Source organism: Gallinula chloropus, assembly GCF_964237585.1.
Source record: "Gallinula chloropus genome assembly, chromosome: 2".
Lineage (NCBI taxonomy): Eukaryota > Metazoa > Chordata > Aves > Gruiformes > Rallidae > Gallinula > Gallinula chloropus.
In genome coordinates, this window is record NC_140086.1 from 50,292,040 (window position 1) to 50,298,039 (window position 6,000).

The following is a 6,000-nucleotide window of genomic DNA, read 5'->3' on the forward strand; positions in this document are numbered from 1 at the left end:
CAAAACCACTTGCAGAGAGCTGCCAGTATTCCACAGTTGTAAAAATTCAATCATTTTTTATTATGGGTTCTAAAAACTCATTGGTGTCTAATTTTAGATACTTAAATTTGAAAAATGTTGGCCGTCATGTCTGGGCTTCTGTTGTGGGAACAAATTCATTAGCATTTGCCAAGTGCTTTTGCTAAATGTTTGAAAGGCAGCAGCACAAAAAATGCAAAAGTTTATTAGCCATACACATATCTTCACAGCATGCATGCCCATTACTGCTTTAAGCTTTATTTTATTTTCAGGTAACAATGGAAATGTAGACAACACATTAGGCAACAACTACTAACTAATGCCAATAGCCTTTCTTCTGCTAGCAATGTTGAAGTTGATCTACAGAAGTTTCTGAGCTACTATGTGGTTGAAAAGAAAATAGTGGTAAACAAATGCAAGGACAAACCAGGAGAAGAGTGTAAGAATGAGGCAAAATACACTGCTGGTGTGCTTCCCATAGCTCCACTGAGTTGTGGCTCAAGGTGCCAATATGGTCACCAGAAGACACATTTGATCATTTTATTTTCAGTTCATCTTCTAAACAGTCATCTTCTTACCCCAAGAATTTCTGCTTCTGTACTTTATTGATAATAAAAGACATCACAGAGCTCCTATAGGCCTCCGAGGAGGGTAACACTCCTTCCACCACTGCTTCCCTGCATTTGAATCCAGAGAACAGCAGGAAAATTGCTATGAATACTGTAAAATCATGGCTCCTATATAAACTCCTACCATGTCCCAAGTATACCTTTTTCTCTGCTCACACCTAACGCAACCAGTCCTGTTTGATTGGTCTCACCTTATCTTGGGAGCTAAAACTCATTGCTGTGCCTGCCGAGTGGCCACCCCTCCGTAGGAAGCACTGGAGCTCGGGCAGCTCACGTGCACGCAGGGAACGTACCGCAAACCTTCGTCTGCTCAGTTGTAGATCCTAAAGGAAAGTACGTAAAAGGTTTTCATCTTGTAGATATGGAGGTGCTGGCCCTCAGTAAGGAAGGAGTACTGGAGCAGATTTCTCTATACACGGTAGGACACCACCTTTTCAACTGCAGAAGATGGGAGCTCTTAAGTATTCTTTACTACTAGAAACTTTTGGATGTACCTTCAATTCCTAACTTGTCCCTAAGTGGCCAGAAATGCCTGCTGGAGCTGGCAGGCTTTCCACAAACTGACCATCTATGATGGTCATCTATACACAGCCACCAGTCTCAGAAGAAAAGCATTTGTTATAATCCCCTGAAATCCTGTGATAACCAAAAAGCTGCCACAAATCTTCCAAAAGCAAAAAAGGCCCAAACAGATCCAAACTGGGCTCCAGAAGAATATAATTTTTAAAAACCCCACACAAATAGGCAAGACACAAGGCTGAAAGCCACTGTTTGTAGCAACTGCAGTTAACTGTAGTAGTTATGGTAACTGTTGCTGTAGTTAACTCCATCTAGTTGGACTAGATGATCTCCAGAGGCCCTTTCCAACCCCTACTGTTTTGTGAATCTGTAAAACTGGATCCTCTGAATAGCAAAACCATTACTCAAGCTTGATGCATTTTTTCATCAGTGAGAATCTATACTAAAATAATTACAGCTACAGTGGCAGTTAAGTTACTGATGTAATTTGCAACTACCATGCCCTGTGCAAAGTATAATGTTTTGGACCTGTTTCTTCTCTCTGAAGCTGCTTTAAAATGTGGAAATGGAAAGGTTCTCACTGTAACTTCATAGAATCATAGAACGCTTTCGGACCTCAAAGATTATCTAGTTCCAACCCCCCCTGCCATGAGCAGGGACACACACACACACACACACCCCCCAACTAGACCAGGTTGCCCTGGCCTTGAATACTTCCACAACCTCTCCGGGCAACCTGTGCCAGCACCTCACCACCCTCACAGTAAAGAATTTCTTCCTAACATCTAGTCTAAACCTACCCTCTTTCAGCTTGAAGCCATTGCCTCTTGTCCTGTCACTAATGAACAGTCCCTCTCCCACTTTCCTGTAGGACCCCTTTAAGTATTGGTAGGCCATAATCAGGCCTCCCTGAAGCCTTCTCTTTCCCAGGCTGAACAAGCCCAACTCTCTCTGCCTGTCTTCACAGGAGAAGTGCTCCATCCCCTGATCATCTTCGTGGCCCTCCTCCGGACTTGCTCCAACAGCGCTATGTCTTTCCTGTTCTAGGCATCCCAGAGCTGGATGCAGCACTCCAGGTGGGTCTCACCAGAGCACAGCAAAGGGACAGAATCACCTCCCTTGACCTGCTGGCCCCACTGCTCTTGATGCAGCACAGAACTCGGCTGGCCTTTTGATCTGCTAGCACACAGTACCTGCTCATGTTGAGCTTGTCATTCATCAGCACCCCCAAGACGTTCTCAATCCATTCTCCACTCAGCCTGTAATTGTGCTTGGGATTGTGCCATCCCATGTGCAGGACCTGTCACTTGGCCTTGTTGAACTTCATGCAGTTTGCATGGGCCCATCTCTCCAGCCTGTCAAGGTCCCTCTGGATGGCATCCCTTCCCTCCAGCATGTCAACCTCACCACCCAGCTTGGTGGTGTTGGCAAATTTGCTGAGAGTGCACTTTATCCCACTGTCCATGTCACTGACAAAGTACCCAGAGGAATACCACTTGTCACAGACCTCCACGTGGACATTGAGCCATTCATCACAACATAACTCTTTGAGTTCAGCCATCCAGCCAGTTCCTTATCCACTGAGTGATCCATCTGTCAAATCCATGTATCTCCAATTAAGAGACAAGGATGTCATGCCAGACAGTGACAAATGCCTTGCACAAGTCCAAGAAAATGATATCTGCCATCCTTCCCTTGTCCACCATCTCTGTTACCCAAAAACCACCATCTCTTAACCCAAAATCTTCAGTGTTCAGGAACTGAATTAGCAGGGCATTATGAGTATTAAGCAAGGAGGCTGCCCACATAATGGCTTCCAAGATGCAATGACCACATCTTCATTTTTGTAGCATGCAACCAGTTATCATAGTTTATATATAACATATATATGTATGATATCTGTGCTATACCTTGTTAAGGTAAAATACAGAAAAGAATCCATCCAGTTAAACTAAGAAATATGGCATCACTTTGAATTCTCTGCTTTTCTTTGACACTTTGATTTGATGATGCAGGAATTCAGACATTAGCTTAAGTGCAATAATGTTCAGCAGTCCTGGATTCCCCTGGGAACCTGGAAATTCTTAGCTCCACCTCCACTTCAAGCAGACCCTCCCCTTTTTCACTCTGCCACTTGATCTCTCTGCTTCATTTTTCTCAACTCTGAAGAGGAAGACAATGTTTAGCATGCTTCTCAAAATGTGGGGACAATTCTATGCTACTTAATAAAGTATGTCAGTGGAAAAGAATGGAAGATACACTTTCCAAAGTAAACTACTAGTCAAGGTAACTCTTTTGGGAAGCAAGGAAGCCAAACCTCAGAGCCTCCAAAATCAAGCGGAAGACAAGGTTCACCCCAGCTGAGCACTCTACACATTTACTCTTCAGTCTCAAGAGAGGACTCAGCAGCTTCACTGTTTTTCATGAGAAACAACTGACCTTACCAAAGGGCTTAAATCCTCGGGGGCTTTCTGGGAGCATACAGCTCCCTAATTCTTCTCTGTCTCCCTCATTCAACATTTTTTTTCTTGGAGCTAACTTAGAGCTAACTTGATTTCTCAGAATCTCAGGTATGTAACTCTTTCACACCATGCTTGGAAAGCCTCTGTGCAGCAGGGCACCTAAAAATAGCCACAGTCCACCTTTTTCTGCCAGTGTTTGATTCTTCACAGATGTATTTCTATGTCAGACAACTCTGTTTACGTATGGATTAATCCCATCATCTTTTTTTTCCCAGACAATTAAATTCATAATTCTTCCACAAGTCAGGGATACATACACAGCCTACACTGTCTTAAACAAATTTGCAGTATTTGACAACAAAACCTTACTGTTTCAACTGCTGCTTCAGTTTAGCACCACACAATCCATTAGGACGTTCTTTTTAAAGCTACAGTTGTTGCAAAGCGTTTCTGTAGTCTCTACCCCTCTCTGGATCCCACTTGCTAGTTCACATACAGAGAATTTGATACAATCTGATTTCTCATCAGGTTGCATCATCCAGGCCCGCACTGAAGAACACCGGGTGCTCCATTCTGACTTGGTTGATATTCAATACATTCCTCCGGATCCTTATTGATAAACCTTCCTTAAACCATCATATTTTACATTGATAAGCAAGATTGCTTAGTGGTAGGAGCTTAGAACATCAGTATTTATAATGATGCACTGAATGGGATTATGGAGATTGTCCCCCTCCCCCACCCCCCCAACCCACTCAAAAGCAAAGGCTGATCCCACCCTTGCTACCTGGTGGGGGAGGAAGCTGTGCCAGATCTAAAGCAGATCTCCTGTCAGCACACTTCAGATAAGAGGGTGCAGAAACTCATTCCTTTCTCACCATCAGGGTACTTTTGCTGATTCTGCTTAACTTCGTTTCACCACAGAAACCTGACAAAATGGTGACACACATACCTAACAGAAAAGGCAAACCTTTCTCTTCTCTGCATACATGCACACCCAAGGCAACCAAATTACTTGTGTCAGCAACATAAAAGCCAAATGGTTGTTGGTTATCAGAACAACAGGCTTCTTACAAGTAGTTGACTTTTCCTCTTTGAACGTCCATAGCTGGGAGACAGAAGGTGCCAGTACTCCCAGTCTGATCGAGAGCACCATGCTAACTTCAGAGTAACACACTTCACAAGCACATACTTTAGCACTCTTAACTTGAGAGATACCAGTTCATCCAAGGTTACAATACAAGAAGCTACAACTTCCACAAATTTTGTAATTTCACTTTTTTTTCCCCTTCCCTCCTTGGTTTTGTTGGGGGTTGTTTGTGTTGTGCTTCTTTTTTAACATATCTGCATATTTTTTTGAGCAACACATTCTAGCCTTGGAGTACAAATGTCTGAGGAAGCGAGCTAGTGGCCTCTAAGAGTAGGCTGACTTGTTTTCACTCTCGGATTCTGGGGGGCCTCTGTTCTCCCCTCTGTAAGAAAACCAAAATGTTCTACAGCCCAGTTTCTGTAGCTAGGTTCTTGACTTGTTAATAAGTCAAATGCATTCTAGACAATAATGAAAGTGTGAGGGTCAAAACACATTCCACGTCAAGCTGACCAGCAGCTGACACATGGAACAGGTTGTGTACATTGGTTACCAGTCCCTGTGCGAAAACACTTCGACACATTCCAAGGACTCAAACAGCTTTATCAGGGCTTATTTTTGGATCCTGATATGTAATGGCCACTGTTGCTCTAATGTTCCCTGAATTATAAAGCAGAAAAAAACAGATTTTATTATGTGATGTGTAGAGTCCTGCACCTGGAACATAACAACCCCATACTGCGCTACAGGCTTTCACCATAAAATGAACATTGAGGTCCTTGAGCAAGTCCAGAAAAGGGCAATGAGTCTGGTGAAGGGGCTGGATGGCAAATCTTAGGAGGAGCAGCTGAGGGAGCTGGGGATGTTTAGCCTGGAGGAGGCTGAGGGGAGACCTTATCACCACCCACAACTACCTGAAGGGAGGTTGTAGAGAGGTGGGCGATGGTCTCTTCAGCCAGGTGACAGGAGACAGGACAAGGGGAAATGGCACAAAGCTGCACCAGGGCAGGTTTAGATTAGATGTTAGGAAAAAATTCTTCACAGAAAGAGTTGTCAGGATGTGGAACAGGCTGCCCAGGGAGGGGGTGGAGTCACCATCCCTGGATGTGTTTAAAAAAAGGGTAGATCAGGTACTTAGGGCTATGGTTTAGCATAGGATGGGAACGGCTGGACTTAATAATGATCTTAAAGGTCTTTTCCAACCGTGTAATTCTGTAATTCTGTGGATACAGACTCCTTGAAGCATAACTAATATAATCACAGAGCAGGAACAACAGGTTCTTTA